Source organism: Phalacrocorax aristotelis, chromosome 3 (genome assembly GCF_949628215.1).
Source record: "Phalacrocorax aristotelis chromosome 3, bGulAri2.1, whole genome shotgun sequence".
Classification (NCBI taxonomy): Eukaryota; Metazoa; Chordata; class Aves; order Suliformes; family Phalacrocoracidae; genus Phalacrocorax; species Phalacrocorax aristotelis.
Genome location: NC_134278.1, coordinates 127981255 through 127999716, shown reverse-complemented (window position 1 = coordinate 127999716; position 18462 = coordinate 127981255).

Below are 18462 nucleotides of genomic sequence, written 5' to 3'. Positions count from 1 at the left end.
TTGATGTGCCTTGACAGCTCTCCTCTCTTTCCTTCTCCCCTGATGCAACACTGAGCAATGAGAAGCAGGCTCTGGGGGAAAAGTTTGCATGAAAAGTGATAACATGAAAATATGTCAGCATTTCTGAAAAGCATTCGGGCAGCGTCAGTCAACAGAACTGCCTGCAGGCTTAAAAAAAGCATGCAGAACTTCTCAGACCTCACAGCCTGGCGACTGCATCTCAATCACACATGGAAGCTGCAGCCTCGTAGGACCCGGCTGGTTTTCCCTTTCCAGCCAGGAGGTACGCAGGAGAGTGGGACTGACAAGGCATTTCTGGTGCCATTATTCATTAATTGGGTGGAAAAAATTCCTGGCATGTTTTTTAAGCTTTCTGCCAGCCTTCGGAGCAGAGGAGGAGACTCGTCCCACCAGCACCACCCCTCATTGCTGCCCTGGAGTCCCCAGCCAAGGCAGGGCAGGCTCCCCCTGCACGGAGGCAGCACCATCCCACCCCACCTCGAACCTACCCTCACTGAGAGCTCATGAGGCTGATTGTCTTAGTCCGCTCAGCCTGGAAAATCTACAGACTAAATGGACAAGACAAAAAGACAGGCAGAAGACGTAGCAGTGGTGGGTTTTGTAGGAGGTCCAGTGAGGAAACAATAGTAACTCTCCATCCTCCAGCCTTGGTATCATCACGTTACCACACCACATCACTTCTCAATAGACTTCAGGGCTTCCTTGCTCCTCCCTGTCATCCCTTTGGCCACCCTTTTGCTTCCTTTCATTATCCATATTTATTTGCAAGAAATGCATGGTGATTTGGTGGGTGTTTCACATCTCCACGGCATGGCTAAACTGTCTTGGCAAAGTTGCTGTTTTAAAGTTAGCTGCGGTGGATCCGCAATGCCCTCAGGCACAGCATCTGGCATTACAACATCTGCTAGTGCAACTCACCCGGGGCTTCTGCTATTGTGTTATAAAGAAGAAATCAGTGAAATCATGACTAGCAGAATCTGTGAACCCAACAGTGTCCTGTTCGTACATAGTCCTGCACTACCCTTTGGAGCCAGAAGTGTGCTAATAACAGTTGTATTCAAGCAGATAATTATAATGACTAGTCCTCTCCAGATCACAAAGGGCTTGCTCTAATTACAAAAGCTAAGTGCAAACCCCAAGCAATTCCACTAAAGCCAATTGAATAACCCTGATTTTTCCTGGTGAAAATGGCTGCAGGATTTGGCCCTAATGTCCTTTTTTGCTCTTCTCATTGCAGTCACAAGGCAGATCCTCCAGAACTTCAAACCTCATAACAAAATAGTGATGTCCCAGGACATGTTAAAAGAGGCCAAACTTTCTGGATGGCGCTGATGCAGAGCTCAGGGAGGGGTGCCTATGCAGCCCAGAGGTACCCAGGTTACGTAGGTGTTCTTATTCCCTTGGGGCACCTGGAGATAGACCAGCATTTTTGAAGCTCACACCTCTGTCCCCCACTGCTTCAGGGCAGGAGGAGCTCTGCCTTACCAAAACTATTTCTGCAGGGATGTCCTTTTTGTTCTGTGTTTGTACAGCAGCAAGCAACAGGGGCCACACCTCACCACATCACCACAGTCAGTGAGAAGTGTGGTCTAGCTGGCTATTGAAACACCTCTAGCCTGTCTAGGTGGAAAGAAAGGAAAATCCCTCCAAAGACCTCTCTACGTGTCACCGGCTTTGCTACAGGCTCTTCTGCCTAGGGTTTGTTACCATTTGGGTCTACTAATATTACATGTCTGCGCTTTCAACCCATGTTTGTTAGAGAGGATGGGTAATCTGCTGCGTGGGGGTTGGTCTCTTCTCCCAGGTCACTAGCCATAGAACAAGAGGAAACTGCTTCAAGCTGCGTCAGGGGAGGTTTAGATTGGATATTTGGAAAAATTTCTCTACTGAAAGAGTGATCAGGCATTGGAACAGGCTGCCCAGAGAGGTGGGGGAGTCGCCATCCCTGGGGGTATTTAAAAGACATGTAGACGTGGCAGGGCATGGTTTGTGAAGCATGGGAGCGTTGGGTTAATGGTTGGTCTTGATGAGCCTAGAGGTCTTTTCCAACCTTAATGATTCCATGATTCTCTCTCTTGATGGATAATGCCAGATAAGCATTTCAATTTGCATCATTGAAATGAGTCACATCACCAAAGCAGAAGCACTGAGTTTAAAAGCAATGGAAAAATATGTGTACAGTAAACAATGCGGTCCAGCATTGATCAAAAGCTGTTCAGAGACTCATTTGAAATAAGGAGCTTGTATTTCATAAACTGTTATAATTATCATAGGTCTGCAGTATCCCACAAAAATAATTTTTCTTCTAGTTTGGGCTATTTATACAATAAGCATATTGAGGTCCTTTTCCTCCTTTGCAGCCTCCTGCACTCATCTTCCCTGGCTTGCGTCCATTTTTATTTCTTCTTTTTTTCTCCTTGTGATCACGTTACTTTCAAACATCTCCATCTCCTTGTAGTTAAGGCAACTACTCATGTAAACAACAGCTCCAAGTGTGGGTGTTACATTGACAGTCTGACAATATATTCAGGCAATTCTGGCCAATTCTATCTGCATTTTCAGTGGGAGCCATCCTCATTATTGTCATCGTATTAGATATCTGAGTAAATACTGAAAAAATGTCAGCTAAAAACCTACCTTGGAAGCATTATGTTTCTCCTCTCTGGTTCTAGCCAGGTTTCTTAAGAATAAAAAGAAAAAAAAAAGAGGGAAAAAAATTAAAGACAACAAATCATTCTTTTGAAAACAATGCAACAAATGGTATGATGCCTTGGACAGGCAGGCATTTGTTTCATCTGTCGCCAGTCACTTAAACGTCTTCTTGCATTTCTTTCTGAGGCCGGGCTGCCTGCTGTGGTGAAGGTGACATCTCTGGCATCTCAGGGTGGCTCGATGACCCACTGAGGCACCCATGATCCTGCCGCAAGCTCTGGGCGCTCTCTTTGGTTCTGGGCTCTGCTCCTCGTTCATCTGATCTGCAGCCCTCATGTCCACAAAACTTACCGACCTCCGCAGGATTCTTTTTTTTCTAGAGGAAAACAAAAGCACAGGATCTGGCCCAGATTGTGACAAAACAGATCACAAACTAAAGGATGGGAGGCCTAGAAATGGATCATTAGTAGAAACGAAATCTGGAGCCAGAAGTGACCTGAAATCGCTCTTGCATGGGAATGTCTCCCCCAGCCCATCTCCTGCAATGTGTCCTCCACGCATGTCATCAGCCCTGTCACTTTCCTGCAGGGAATTACTAATGGGTTGGGATCTCTTCTTCTCCCCCCTCTGCCCTTTCAAGCCAGTCACGGCCATCCTCATAAATCTGCCAGGATGCTGACAGCCAGACTGCAGCTCGCAGGGGCTCAGGGGACTTTGAGTGATATTCCTTCTGTTTCAGCTCTTTCCAAGACAGCCATTGATTTAGGAGGATGAGTTTCCTTTTACATGTTCAAATAATAATAATAATAATAATAATAATAATAAAAATCACACACAGGGAGTGGGGAAAGGGAATAGGAAAGATAGTGGCACCATGTTCTTTATTGAAGTGACCGCAAGTGCAGGATGTCTCCCAGGAGAAACAGGCTTTCCAGGCAGTGAAAGGAGCAAACAAAGAGCAGCAGAAAATGGACCAGGGAACTCGACTATTTGCCTGTGGATTTGATAGAGTGCCACACATGCTTTATCTCTACCCAATGTCTTGTTAGTGAAGAGCCATTTATTTATTTTAGAACATGTTGATAATGAATGCTCCTAGCAGATAACATAGTCTCAAACCAAAACAAGGCTTTCTGTTAACTCTAATCCCCTTGGTTTTTATTTCAGCAAAGACCATCAGTAGTATTCTTTTACTTTCTTTACCAGTGAGCTGCTGCCAACTCTAATCGCTCTGGCTCACACCAGGCATTATTTCTATTATCTGGGTGATTCTAAACGACCCTGTCTTCAGCACTGAAAGGCAGCTTGATGTTATCGGAGGGACCACGAAAAGCCTACACACATAAAGGCAGGCTGAGCAAAAGCCCTGGGTGCCACTAAGGGCTCATCATATGAAAGCGGATTGGAAATCAGTATATAGGTTCTGATGTGAGTATAGGAGATCATTGCTGTGTCACTCACGGTAAATGCCATGCTGGATGAATCTCCGAAGGCTGGGAGGTTGCGTGTGGGTGAATTCTCACATGCTGGCCCCTATCCTAGTGTCTCCTCAGGGTGCAGAGCTGGAATGCAAACCTTGCGGAAATACACGCTTTAGAGTACATGGGTGCTTTAGAGATTGTCCACAGTTTAACGACAGGAGTTGCAGTAAGAAGGCAAGTTGAAACCGATCATTTCTGGGTGTAAAAATAGTTGGTAGTATTGAAAATTTATGGGAAGACTCATATGTTTGAAATGTTGATATCAAGTATCATAACCTCTTTAGAAATGCTAGAATAGACAAAAGGAAGCGGGAAAAGAAGAATCCTGTGTTTGACACAATGTCATTCTCCACACCAATGAACCAATGATCTTAAATGATAAGAGGTAAAGCACAAAGTGAGCTCTTTGGTGACTGACAGATCATCAGTTTGGACAGAGGACAGGAAAATCAGCTTTGTAAGTACCTATCTGTAACATGTGAACATATGGGACAATCTGAATGCAATAGAGCAAAGTTCTTAGGACAGTGACTCTGAACCAGCCTTTGCATTTTTAAGGGGCAATTTTCTAACTCAAAGAATGATTCATTTAACAGGAGGACATTCTTTTCTGGAGCTCCTCTTGACAGATAGAGGAGAACTGGGAATTGGAGAGATTGTTTAGACACAAGCAACAGTGATTTAGTTAGTTACCCTTGTTTTATGCAAACAACATGAAGTCCAAAACAATAATATAGATACTTGATACTTTAAAGGGAACATTTCTCAACATTGACAATGGTTATGAGCCCAGCTGGCTTGGAGAAAGAATTGAAACAGAAAATTGTTAAAAATAATCAGGAACCGCTTGAGGATATTGGCTCCAGAAGCTGCAGTCAACAGAGAAGGCTCTGCTGCTTCAAAAAAATACAATGTTTTAGAAGGATAGTGAAAGCAGATACAGATAAAGATAGATGTCTATGTGAACTAGCTACATATAAATTAAAGGCTAGAAATGGCAGCAAATGATTAAGGAAGCAGACTAAGTCTATCACAGATGAAGGTATTGGAAAGAAACAAAGACAACATTTAAAGTCCACATTTAAAAGACGGGACCCTCAATCCAGAGAAGAATTAACTCCATAAAAGACTTGGATATGAGATCTGTAACCAGCTGAATGTCTGTTCCCATTGCAGGACTGGGGAAAGAACAGTGAAGGAGGCTTTTAGACATCTAAGAGAACAAAGGTGGAAGTGCTGCAAATTTGGCACTGTTTCCACTCACTTCTGATGTCCTCGTTTCAGAGAGACATAAACTGAAGAGGCTTCACAAAAACCATGAGTAGTTAGGAATTTGGGGAACATGTTTTAATGTGGAGTGACTAAGTGACTAAGGAGTCACTTAACTATTTAAACTAGTCATTTTACCAGAAGGGAGGTGACAACTGATTTAAGTGTTTTAGCAGCAGTTGCAGGTATTTGCAATAGGAAAAGCCAGAGTGAAAATCACAAGCTCTTAGACCTAATCTTGGATCCAGTGGTTTCAGTATGAACCTGTGCAACTGCAAGCAGTGCTAACTGAGGTGGAGTTTCTGCACTGGACATTTTTTAATCAAATCTGGACATTTTTCCCAAGGGCTGAGAGAGAGATCACCCCTCTGGGACAGGCACTGGACTGCAGGTCAGACGATACAGATTGAAGTTTGCCCATGGGAATGAATCACAACCACTGCCAGTGCCTCACTTCTTCATGTTTAATGTGATAGTGTGAGTACCGACTGTTTTTCCAACTGGGGTCTTTTAAGCAGGTCCCACCTCTGACTATGTGCAGAAAATACTTCAGTGAGGTCCTGGGCTTGACTGATCTCTCTTGAGGCTGCTGTAATGTAAGTGGAAGCAACACACCTATGGGTCCTTCCATTCATTGACTCACTCACACCACAGAAGAGATGGGAAAACCTGCTCCTACAGTTCCAGCAGCCATTGCACAGGCTGGGGAGTGCAACTTCTGAGGAAGCTGGCTTTCTGCAAATGTCTTGCACAGCACAAAAGCAGCCAGGTAACAGCTCCCAGTGCTTCAGGACTTTGCCAGGTCTTCCAGGAGGTCCCATGCTAAGTGGCAGTGAGTGCAAGCTCCCTTTTCCCCATGGATATATACACACACATGCACACACTGAACAATTTCACCAAGCTCTGTTGAACCTGGATTTTTCTAGAGGTGGAAATGCGGGCAAAATCCATCAACATTTTTCAGTGTGCTCTCTGCTTTGCAACGATTTGACTCAACCTACACCACAGTAGCACAGACCGCCCTTTACAGCAGAGGGCTGTTGGGCTGGGGACGGCTGCTGAGGCCAGGCAGTCCCATGGCTAAAGTTCAGCATGAATATGGCGTGGAAAGGATGGGGCTGAGGGCAGGCCAGCTGCAGCACAATCCCAAGCACAAGCTGTTTATTAGGGTGAGTGTAAAGCACTCCAGAAGGGCAAGACTCAGTGTTCTTCCTTTTGATCCTATTATCATATGACAACATGATTAAAGACAGGGTAAAGGCAAGGCCCTCATGGAAGAAGCACAGGGGTGTCAAACCACTAATGGAAACTGTCACAGAGGAGACGGAAAGTTTAAAGAAAACAAGCCCCTCTCTCCCCCGGGGCAGGGAGCAAGGGGGATCCCAGTGCCAGCAGAAGCTCCACACAAAGGCAGAGCAATGAAAACAAGAACATGGGACAGAACTCAGAAAAGTAAATGTGGTGTCAGCTCCTCCTTTGTCATCTCTGCGTCCTGGGAAACCAGATGACAGCAAAGATTGGCTGCATGGCCCTTCTGGACACATCCCTTGCACACACGCCCAGTTTCCCTAGGTCCTAAACTCATTTTAGGTTTCTTTTTAAGACCGCAAGCCCACATCTCAACCTGAGCTCCTCTGCCTCCCTGAATAGAGGAATGGTCACGCACATACACAGGCAGTGCCTGATTCAGGTGGGGCATCAGGCACCAGAGTCCAGTCCCAGGACAGTGGGGAGGTCAGTCCAGGCCCCTGAGAAGAGCATTTCTCCCTGCACCGGCTGGTTTGGAGCCACTCGTCATGCCGCAGGCGATACCCACCGATACGGGGCTCCAAGTGCAATGCCTCCCAAAGGGTGGGATGGGGCTGCGCTGATGGGGCAACGCAGCATGAGGGGTGGCGAGCTGCAAGTGCTGTGCCATTACAGAGTGGGTTCTTGGCACCAGAGACCAGGACAGTCAAGCCCTAAATCATCCCTCCCTCCCCACATCAGCCCTGTGATGGAGGCATCCACCTCCCACAGTCCCTCTCCCCTCCCATGCCTACGCACACCCTCGATCACCAACTAGCAGCGCCCCATCCCTCCCCGCTGCGGGCGCAGGAGCGTGCAGCGCAAGACTTGATCCAGAGACACAGGTGTGCTGAGCTCTGGCGCAGCACGGGGGCTAGTCCCAGGCCCTTGCTTTGCATGGGGGAGGTGGGCTGCAGGTCGCAACTCAGCACACACGGGCTGCCAGCTCTGCAGCAGGAGGCAGGGAGAGGGCCTCGGCAGGTCAGTGCTGAGGTAAGGACCTTTAAATCCCAAGACCAGTGAGCTTAGAGTATTAGGAGAAGCATTAGAGGGGAAATGGTACCATTAAAATGCATAAATTAATTACTTAGTAAGAGAGAGTGCCCTTCCTTCTCTCCTTCTATGAAACTTCTCCATAATGCCTCTTCTTCCCTTTTCATCTCCCATTTCCTCTGCTTCCTTTCCTTCAGTTCCCCAGCACCTCATTTTCCTCCTTTCCTTTCCTTTCATGTTCAAATCCCCTCCCTCTGTCTCCCCACCCCCTTTCCTCTTTCTGTCCCACCTGAGGTTGGATCCTACCTCCAGTTTCGTCCTTTATCTAAAACTCCAGATAAATTTTGTGAGTTTCTGACGTTGCTATGATTGCTACCCCTAAGGCTGGAAAGACTTGAAAATCTTATTTTTCCTGGCTACGGCTTCAGACAACTGAAGTGTAGAAAGTCACGGGGGGCTGCAGGGAAGGGACCACCGCAGCGTAGGGGAATTTCAGCTGTGTTTCCGCTTCTCTCTGCCTAAGGCCACAAGGGAGCCGGATCTCTGCAACAGAGCTACCGGGACTACGTCCAAGAGTTCAACCCCCAAGTTGCCTGTCCGGTCACAACGAGTTGAACACGGCTGAGTTCAGGAGGATTTTGGCACTGATGGTGCCTTCCTCTCAGGAGCTGGATGTGCACCTCTGTGACAAATACAGCATCACTGTAAAGTGGTGCTCCTGCCCGTGAATGAAGCCACCAGTCAGCAGTGAAGCTTGTTATAATAACCTTGAACCACCAGTGGTAGCATCAGCAGCAATATGGGAAAAATGGAGAAAAAAACAAACAAACCACAAAAAAACCCACCCAACACCAAGCAGTGGAAAGCTGTAAAAAATTGAATGCTTTTAACACGAGATATTAACTCAATATTTATTTTAACAAGTTTAATAGGATTCTCCCCCATTAGCTCCCAAGAGGTCTATATCAGCCGAGCCTTCTGGAGATGCCTAGAATATCTGGATATTCATTTCCCATTTATTACTCACTGGAGCCTTAATAACTCAGCTTTGTGGTATGAAATACAGGCTACTTTGCTGAAATGCCAAGGCAGAGTTTTCTCCCTCCTGTATTCAGGGAACATTTACTCCAGTTTTTTCTCTGCTGTCTGTTGCACTTTCCAAAAGGCGGGCCGTCGTCTATGCTAGCAGTGTCTCAGCTATGTGGAAATCATTTGCCACAAGAGCAAACACCACTGGGTGCAGAACGGCTCTGGAGGCACGGGCATTGGTAGACCTGTGCACATACAAGCAGATAGGTAGGTGGTCACTCGGGGTGAAATAGCTTGGCAGTGGGGTAGTCCGCGAACCGGGGGCACCATTCAGGACGGATGCATCGACCACTCCGTTGCCGTGGGGAGCGAGTGGGGCTCCCCCTGCCCGAGTCTGAGCGGAGGCGGGTGCAGCATCACACCTCTTCGTGTGTGGCCTCTTCAGAGGAGCAAGAGGACTTCAGTGTCCACTCTGCTGGAAGGAAGAAGGGAGGAAGGAAGGAGGGAAGGAGTAATAGAGATATGGAGGGAAGATGGGTGAGCGGGTATTGGTTCTGCAATAAGCTACATTTCAATTGTGCTTTCATTTACCTGCTTCCACTGTTAAAGATGTGGCTTCCAACTTTTTATCTCTTTGGACGGAAAACCTGCTGCAGCTACAGAAAAAGCACTCTGCACCCACTCTCTTTCATTTTCCAGATCTTGTAGGTGTGCAGCTCCAGTGAACCATACTGAAGGTCTTGTTCAGGTTTACCTGTGATACCACTGAAGGAAGAACAGACTCTCTATACCAACAAATACTTTTCCAACCATCTTTGCAATAAAGCTGTCAGATCTGCCTATCAGATTCGTACAAGAGTCCTTTGATTCCATTTGCTAAATAGATATAAATAGTATTAAGAAGGCGTATTTCATTTTGAAAAAACTTCGTAATGAAAGAAATATGGTGCTAGGAGAACAGGTATTTCAGGAAAACCTGGTGCCAAAGTCATACGCTGCCTCCCCAGATGTAATCAACAACATGTCTCAGATGAACCCCCTGTTAGAAGTAAAGCACTTGGACATGTACATATATCATTTTTTGGTGTCGCTTTCCTTCAACGAGATGCTGCAAACAGGAGATTTTTTTTCCTAACACACACACACAGGCTGTAACTCTGACATAGGAGTTTGGCATCATGACAAAGCATAACAAATGTTTCTGCCTCGCTAATACCTTTTTGGGGTGATGTTTTGATGATTTCCTAAGTTGTTCTTTAGTGGGAGCTTGGCACCCAGGGCACCTCTAATGTGCTATAACATAACCGCTGGTAACTAGTGAAAGCCTCCGTTGAAAGCGTGGCACTTTGGGTCACTCCAGCATGTTCCTCGGTAACACGGGGAAGGCTGCGGCTGACTTGATGACAAAACGGCGGGAGCAGCGGCTGATTGCATAAAGCCTGGGGAGCAAATTTGGCTTCGGCTGGCAATCTGCTGGCGGCTCCTCAGGCGCACAGCTCTGTGCGCTTGGAGTGAGGAATCAGTGCGGGGGCATTAGGGTAACCCTTCACACGCTACTTGCAGGATTAGAGGAGAGATGTGATGACAGCTAGAGCTGGGATGAATATTTTTAGCAAGCCATATAGTCAACATGTTTTACTTCTATTCCTACTCACAAATCGTCTGTGAAGATTCTTTGGCTTTTATGATTGTGTCTGTTACCGAAGTCATTCAGTCACCACTCCAAGTACATTCTGGTCAATACGTGACTGGAAACTATAGTCTGAGCATGTACAAACTGTTTGTTTGCTGCAACTGCTGGGGAGGTTGGTTACCACAGCCACACTATATTGTTCCCAGACTAGATGACTTTAGCAACTGTCCAGGGGGAGCGCATGGGTCAAAGATAGGAGGGGAAGAACAAGCAGAAAAGCTAAAAGGAATTAGCCAAGCAGACCCTGAAAAATTGAGCAATCGTCTCAGAGCCTGATTTGAAATTAATCTTGTGTCCTCGTGTTCACGCTGGGAGTTTCTGTGCAGCATGTGCTCATGCAGTCCCAACTGCAAAATGTTCCTTCTCATCTTGCCTTTCCCCACCGACTGCCTCTGTATGTCCTCACCAAGTGGTCTTTGTTGCAGCTTGGCAAGGGAGCCCTAGGAGACAAACTGGCTCCTCTCCCCACCAAGGGCAAGCGAAGACCCCAAGCCCAAGCCCAGCAAGCATCAGTCCACCTTCTGCTTTAAACCTCCCGTGAGCAGGGGCCCAGCACTGCCCTGAACCATTGCTCCTCATGCCTACAGTTCCCAAGCTTTTTCTAACCTACATCTCTCTTAATGCACAGTAAATCAATATCTCTCCTCTATTAACCTTAAATATCTAAGGGCTGCTATCATGATCTTCCTTCCGGCTTGGCTTTTCCAGATTAATTCAAATTCCTTCAACCTGCCCTCACAGGTTGTATTTGCCTACCCCCTTATCAGTCCTCCTGCTCTCCTAGGGACTTCCTCCGGTTCTGATACATATTTTTTTCAAAGCACAGTTTCATCTTCTTTCCCATTTTCTTCTTCAAAAACCAGTTCCCTCCTCCTGTGACCCAGATCACAACAGCCACAGCACAAAGTGCTAATGGAAAGAGAGGAGAGGCTACAGCCTGCTACAGCAAATCTGCCCTGAATGCACTGTATGTATAAAATTGTGGTTATTGTGTGTATTTTTTCCAGGATTTGCTATGCCCCTAAGCAACTGCTCAGTTGCTCTTATGCGTGATAACTGTAACACAAATTAATTTTTTAGATGTAAAACACTGAAAGTCAAAGACCAGAACCTACACGCCTGAAGTCTGGCTTTTAAAAGGGCTCTTTTTCCTTTTTAATAAGTATGCTTGCATTTTTGCACCTCTGTTTATTGTGGGCAACTGGCATTGAATGGAGAGATCTAATGTATAAGTAACTTTTGTACAAAACCCCAATTTCCTTATGCTGGGTTTGCGCCCCCCCAAAATACCCCAATAAAAAAATCTTAAAATACAAATTATTGCAAAATTGTACCTATAAAAAGGCAGAAACTGGCTCTTGCTCATTCATTTTGTTTTCATTCTTCCCTCTGCCCTCCTCTTGAACTTTACATGACTTTTTTTTCCCCTCCACTTTTGTCAGTGATGGGAAATTTCTAATCCAACATACTGGATTCGTCCCTATTTGAAAATGAAAAGGAAACACATTTGCACTGAGATACACTGAGGGCATTTGTTAAAGCCAAGGCAGAGTAGCAAAGTTCATCTCCCAGCAGCAAGACTTGTCGCGAGAGGTAACTGCATTTGTCCCTTTTCTCCCAACGGCTCATTACGGCTGAGCAGGTCAGACCTGTCAAACATTGCCACATTCGCCGGGGTGAGGGGAAAAAAAAAAGAAAGAAAAAACACCCTGTACTTGGATGCGGGAGCTGTGCATCCCTTGTGCTTTGTCTGGGGCAACCCTTTCACAGAAGCGCAGACATTGTGAAACGGGGTCAGGAAGGTAGCAAGGCAGCTGCCTGACACCCTTTCGACTGCCTCCCGTGACCGAGGAAAGAGCAGTGACTTTGGAAACCTTGCAAATGCAGGACGAGAGCCTTTCCAGAGAAAATCCCAAGCACAAGCCTGATTTTGGTCTTGCCTCAGGTTGGGGTTTGGGGTGTTTGTTTGTATCAGTGTCACCTTGCGGCGTTGGTGGGCCTCCTGCCAATTTCATGGTGGGATGGAGGAGAGCAAACCCAACCCCTCTCCCCTCCTTCAGAGCTGGCGAGCCCGACCCCCAGCTGATATTCATCAGCCCAGCCCCACTGATCCGGCGGCAGGGGACCGCGGCACATGGCCTCCCCCCAGCTGGCCGTCTGGGCCAAACCTCGCCTGGAGCCCAGCGGCTTTCAGCCCAGGGTAACTCCACCAAAGTTGGGGGGAGCTTTATGCCGGCCTAACAAAGAACAGACACAGGCTCGGCAGGCCTTAATGAGCTGATGCTGATCATGTAACTGTCTTATTGAATTTGCATTTCATTAGGAGACTTCATTTGAACCACAGCTGTGAATATTTGAGGGCCTGATTGTGTCTATGGATACTAATTTGTTCAAAGAAGACAAGGAGGATACTGAGCTGCAACCCTGACCCTTTTTGCATCGATCAGATGAGATAGATCCTCCTTGAAGGTAATGTCAGAGCTGTACCGACAACGTGTTCAGGCCGTTATACCCTGGTCGGTACTGAGCTGCCTAAATGCCTCTTCCTGAAACTCATCCCACCAGGGGACCAGGGAGGGAAGCTGGACCACAGCACCCTACCTGAGCCTCTGCCCGATGAAATTTCTTCTCCATGTACTGTAGCTTAGTGAAGCTGATGAAACCCATGGGATGGGAATACACCATCAGGGGAAAACATCCCACCCCCAGAAGGAAATGCCATCATTCAAATACTGACTTCTTAGTTGAGGCTTCATTATTATCCCCGCAGCCATGTAAATCAGATTACCGTACCATAATGTTCTGTAGGAATCCCACATGTTTTAATGATGGAAAGACTGCAGCCAGTGGAAATTAAACAGTTAAAAGCCAAGACTTGTGATAAGCAGATGGCAATTATTGCCGCTTACTGGTAAAACCTGTTTGTATTAAAAATATCTCAGTGTTTCCATTGGAAGCTACCAATTAAGAGCTTAAACTGTATTTCATTCACATGCATGTGAGTGTGGGCTCACGCACACACCTGGCACTCCCAGCTCCAAATTCCACCTAGAGGCTGGCTGAAAATACGCCCGTCGGTCATCTGCTGCTTCTTCCATTTATTGGGTGGGAATTCATTAAGTTTGTTTTGGGGTTGTTTTATGAGCTGTCAGGAATAAAAAATTTTCACCTTGTTATCAGGAGAAACAGGAAGCTGTTGGCAAATACAGCTATTTTTCAGCGAATTATCTAACTGGGGAGTGGACCTTTAGTGATGAAGCTACTTGAAGCTCAGCCAGGCCTGTAAGGTGGATGGTACATCACCAAGATTTTATTCTCAAGCTAGGCTAGGTGAGGTGTTTTGACTGGGAATTGCCCTAAATAAACATGCTAATAAGGTGGAAAATATTAGCCCTTTTCCCTTCTTAGCCAACCAGCAATTCCCCCTCCACCAAGGGGAGTGACTGTTGGCACTAAAGGGTTTCCTGGGTGTAACTGGTCAGTCTTTTGCTGAAGTCCCAGGAGCTTTTTTCTATTAACAGGGAAGCCAAACTTCCTTCACGGATGCTGCTTTACTCCGTCACTCAGAGGCTGTAAGTGGATCTGGACAACTCCCCAGAGGTCTCCAATGTTTATAAACTAATAAAGGATCTGATGTTGCCAATCTGAAAGCCAGATGTAACTGCTGCTGAAAAAGGAGGCTTTTTCTCTCCCTTCTCACTTTTCATGCCTCAACATCCAGAAGGGTTCGGAGAACAACCTGGCCCACGTTCCTTGCGCCACCGTTTGGGACGGTTTCATAGGAACAAGTAAGGGCATGACCACAAGCTGTGATTATAAGCAGGCCTTGTAAGAAGAAACGATGCCCCTTGCATTGTCATCAGGCACAGGGTAACTACCCCGGTGAGTGCTGCTACCTGGCAAAGGAAAAGCCTTGGCTTCAACCAGCTCAGCTGACCAAGTGTTGCAGCTCTAAATGTATCTGAACATCCTCAGTCTGAAAGCTCTTGCGCAATGCACTTTCCTAGGATATTTCCAGTCCTATCTGGTACTGCAGAAATCAGCAATGATGCAAGGACGGTTTTTGATTTAGCTTTTCAGTGCTCCCATCTCTGCTCCCCTAGCTGAAACCAGAAAGTGCAGAGGCCCATTTAAACAAGCAAACAAACAAAAAATAATAAACTGTTCCAGCACTCCTAAAAAGTTCAGTTCAAGCCTGATCAGGGACTTGGCAGGAGCTTGGGAATAGTTTTGCTTTGTTTGAACCAACCCCGAAATCCATCACACAGAAAAACTCATCCTCTAATGAGTTACTTATGGGCATTGCTTTCTGGTGCCTGCACATGCTCCAAGATGGGGGGACAGGGAGGGGGGAGAAGAGGTGTCTCAGCGTGTTTCCCACCCACCCTGCTGCCACTTGCGGGGCGGGGGGGTTCTCCTTTCTCAGTTTGCCGTTGGCAGGAAGGGACCAGGGTCACCCCAGCGACCCTCGCAGAGCTCCCCTGAGGCTCGACGCCGGTGCCGTTCTCTGTTGGGATCTGCAGGGGAGGCTAAAGTAGCACGACTGGCCACAGAGGTGCACTGGCCTAGAAAGCTCCCAGGTCCCCCCACCACAGCCCAACAAGGCAAATAAATAAATAAGCTTTGGAGCACACCTGCCCTCCCTGCCCCTTTCCTCCCCTCCCCGGGTCCGGTGAGAAAGATGTCACCTCTGCTCAGTCCTGCTGCCACCAGAGGCTTGCAGAGCATCCCCCTCCCCACCAGTGCCACCTCCAGCAGCCCCGCTGCAAGCGCCTTTGCACCTCTCTTTATCATCGCTGGCCATGCCAGTCCCCTCGCCAAGGCCCGCTGCTGGGGCCAGCCCCGCGGCCGGGCATCCTCGGCGTGTGAGGGCACTTTGGGAGGGGCCCTGAGATTTTTGGAGGAGCAGAGGCGCTGCCTCAGCTCCCACAGGAGAGGAGAGGTGGGAGGGCCGGGCCTGAGGACGCCATCACCCCGCACAGTGCCTGGCTCGCCCCACACAGCCCCTCTCCATCGCTCTCCCCGATGAAACCCCAATGGACTCCCCCACGTCTTCCCTGTGACCCCTCAGACCAGATAGCCAGCAGTCCCCAAGGGTATTTTTAACCTCCCCCTGCCATGTTTACAGTCACAGGTTCAGCTCTGCGCAAACACGATTTTCTTCAGCTTGGCAGGAGGGTTTTGTTGGGTGTTTCTGTTTTTATTTTCCTCCCCTCCTGCCCCTTCGGAGGCAATAAGGTGCACAAACAAGCTGCCCGTAGGTAGCCGAGAGCAGAATGCGAGCAGCCTTTAAATAATAAAAAAAAAAAAGGGGGGGGGTGTGTGAAAAACCACCCCGTGCTACCAGGGGCCCCGTTGGTTAAAGGCTACGGTGCAGTCACTCTGAAGTGAGGGTTTAATGAAGTAGCCTGTGAGAGAATGGAGGGGATGGTCCCCGCTGCACAGATGGCTCTTTGTCACCGCTGACACCTGCCATCTGCTTGTTTGTCTAAATGATGTCGGAGGGGCATCGCGAGCCTCCAATCTGCTGCGCCGCCTCCACCAGCTCGGGGTGACCCCCTGACCCGCATGTCAGACGGGTCCGGAGAGTTTGTTCTTTCCGCTCAGTGGGCCCATCCCCGGCCGCGCTGCCGGCCCCTTCCCCGCCGGCAGCCCTGCAGCTGCCCCCGGCCGCGCGCCGCCGCTCGCCCCCTGCGCCCGCCCCACCGCCCACCAACCCCTAAATCTCCTCTTCTTCATGCATATGAAAGGAGGGGGACGTGGAGAGATTAACCTCCCTGGGCATGAAAGGGGTACAAAAGTTTACACCGCTGGGCAGCCATTTAGACCTTTTGGGCATGTTATTCACACTCCTGGGTTTTTTACTATCATCTCCCAGTGATGCTCGGACTCTTTCTGAGGTAATTAAGAGGCCAAATTACCCCTGATGTAACATTGCTGATATCAGAAGAGGCAATTAAGATATTTAAAGAATAGAGCTTCTTTCTTTTTCTCTGCAGTAAAGGTGGACTTATGTTGAGTTATCATCAGCTATAACATTTAGAGGTCTCCAAAGACCTCTGGTTTAAAGGCACGAGAAGGCGTTAGGCTCCACTTTTCTGGCAGAGGTCACCAGCAAACTTTTGAGATCAGTCCCTGAAAAGGACATATTAATGTAAATGCATCTAGACAGCGGTTTTTGTTTGTTTGTTCATTTGTTTTTTTTTTCAAAATATCACTGTAGAAAAAGACTATCTCCTTAATACACTGAGGGCCTTCTCAGGGTATGAAAAGTGACTGTCTGCTGCGAACAGGGTCATAGCTTTCAGAGAAACATGTTGGAGCAGTGTGTCCCAAGAATTTAACATTTAAAAAAGATCATTAAAACCAGCTAAAAGTCTTGTCAGGTTGGGAACCCACTCCCTTTTTTTTGTACCCTAAGACCGCAGAAATGGCATACTTTTGATATGACCTCAGGTCATTCATGCCACCTCAAAAATATCCGGGCTGAGTGCCTGAAAGGGACCTGTTCCCCCACAGGACCAACTAGCCCATGTCTGGGACGCCTCTGAAAACTTGCTGTTCACAGTACCACATAAATTGCACTTGATGTTATCAGCGATGTCAGTGTACACGGAAGGTGTATAATGGATATTAATTATGACTGTTATCACTTATGACTTGTGTAGTGCAGCCAGGTATGCCTGAATACTTGCAAACACAGCAGCTTTTACACGTGGCAACTCATGAAATGGAAAATGGTCACTCTGCACAGCTCTAATGAGGGCAAGGGTGATTTAAGCTAGCAGAAAGAATCATAATTACTGTAGGTTCAAAGTGATCTTGAAGGAGAGGAAGTTAAAATGGGGTTGGGATTGATCTACTTTCATGCTTTACTCGGTCCATTGTTTTTAATGCTTCACTTTGAAGTATAAACAAATGGCTTCACCTGATTTGCACAGTTTTCTGCTGGTAATTCCTGAATTTGTTCTGGGCAATGGTGGAAAGTGTGCACAGTGCAAAAGTAAATAGCAGGGGAAGGCACAACACCACCCCTCCACACCGCCCCACAGCCTGTCCAAAAGAAGTCCAAATTAAATCCTGGGTTCAAAGCCATCTCAGAGCATAGACGAGAGGAACAGGCTCCAAGGTTTGCAGAGGACCACGTGCTTCCAGGGAAGCTGGTGCCGATGCCCAGCCCCAGCAAGGCAGCTTGGGTGGTGCAGCCCTTCCATCCCAGGGCAGCCCTGTCTCTGGGCCCCTCTCCTGGCTCCATAGGTAGAGGGGACCACCAGCTGCTCCAGCCCACTGCCAGCAAGACTGGCTCACATGGTCTCTCCTCCACTGCAGCCCCCGTCCACCAGCACCTGGGCTGAGCCCAGCTATGGCGGGGGTAAAACAAAGGCAAAACCAGAACGTTTTGAAGAGACACAGAAAGGCCTGTAGGCTGTGCCAGCCTGAGGAGCAGCCTCATCTTCTCCCTCTCCTTCGTGACGGTCCAATTTCTGAGTCCCTGCCACAGGGCTACTACTGCTGCTGATGGAAAGGGAGGAGACCTGCCTGCAGGGACCGTGCGTGCCAGGGGACACAGCTCATCAGGCCAGAGACACGCGCCTCCCACACGCCCACCCAGGAAACAATTCACTGCCTCAGACCCCTCTTTTTTCAGTAACGTTGGATGATAATTAAGGATGATAATAAAGGACAAGTACAGGGAGATTAAAAAAAAAAAAAAAAAAAAGAGTCCCTAAAAACACTCAGAGTCTTTTCCAAAATCCAACAGAAAGATAAAGGGTGAAATCCTGGCCTTGCTCTTCTCTATGCACTTTGCTTTTAAGTTCAGCATGGAAAGGATTTTGCCCCTCCTGCATAATCATAAAAGGGATTTTTTTTTTCACCTGGGATGCTTTTGGTAAATTGGTACATGTAAAAATGTCTCATTGTGGAACCCATTCCTGACCCGGGCATTCAGTGTCTGAGATCTGCCCAGCTGCCTCGTGACGGGTACTTTTCTTCCTGCAAACGTCCTGCAAACTCCCTGACCCTCAGCCAACACCA